Genomic DNA, 1,253 nt, shown 5'->3' on the forward strand with positions numbered 1-1,253 from the left:
CACACTCTTTTTGCCTTGGATCACAACTTTATTTCTTTCTTTTTTTTTCTTTTTCTTTCTTTCTTCTCTTTTTTTTTCGAATTTTTTTTTTGTATTCACTGCTTTTTTTTCTTGCTTCAAGAATCAATTAGATGATTTTTTTAGATCCTCAATAACAGTTCTCTTTTTCCTCATTCTTTCAAGAGCCAACAATTTTTAACATTCTCAACACAACAATTTCAAGAGACATATGCACTGTTCAACAAATTCAAAAGACATATGCACTGTTCAAGCATTCATTCAGAAAACAAAAAGTATTGTCACCACATCAAACTAATTCAACTGGTTTCAAGGATAAATTCGAAATCCTGTACTTCTTGTTCTTTTGTGATTAAAGCATGTTTCATTTAAGAGAGGTGATGGATTCATAAGACATTCATAGCTTTAAGGCATAGACACTAAGATACTAATGATAATAAGACACAAACATGGATAAACATAAGCATAAAGATTCGAAAAATAGAAAATAAAGAACAAGGAGATTAAAGAACGGGTCCACCTTAGTGATGGCGGCTTGTTCTTCCTCTTGAAGATCTTATGGGGTGCTTGAGCTCCTCAATGTCTCTTCCTTGCCTTTGTTGCTCCTCTCTCATGACTCTTTGGTCTTCTCTAATTTCATGGAGAATGATGGAGCGCTCTTGATGTTCCACCCTTAATTGTTCCACATTGTAACTCAAATCTTCTATGGAAGTGTTTAGTTGTTAACTCAATTCTCCTAGGGAGGTGTTGATTTGCTCCCAATAGTTTTGTGGAGGAAAGTGCATCCCTTGAGATGAATCTCTCCGTCTCCCATGGCTCGGAGGTGGAAGCTTTTACCTTCCCCTTCCTCCTTCTAGAGGTTTCTCCGGCCTTAGGTGCCATAAATGGTTATGGAGAAACAAAAAGCAACGCTTTTACCACACCAAACTTAGAAGGTTTGCTCGTCCTCGAGCAAAAAAAGAAAGAAGAGAGAGTGGTGGGGTAGGTGGGGATCCTGTGGGGTCCACAGATCCTGAGGTGTCAAGGATAATTCATCCCTGCACCAAGTGGCAAGCAAAAATGCTCCTCCTGCCAATCCTGGCGTTAAACGCCGGGCTGGTGCCCATTTCTGGCGTTTAACGCCAGCTTGGTGCCAATTCCTGGCGTTTAACGCCAGTCTGGTGCCCTTTTCTAGCGTTAAACGCCCAGAATGGTGCCAGACTGGGCGTTAAACGCCCATTTGCTGCCCTTACTGG

This window comes from Arachis duranensis, chromosome 1 (assembly GCF_000817695.3).
Source record: "Arachis duranensis cultivar V14167 chromosome 1, aradu.V14167.gnm2.J7QH, whole genome shotgun sequence".
NCBI lineage: Eukaryota > Viridiplantae > Streptophyta > Magnoliopsida > Fabales > Fabaceae > Arachis > Arachis duranensis.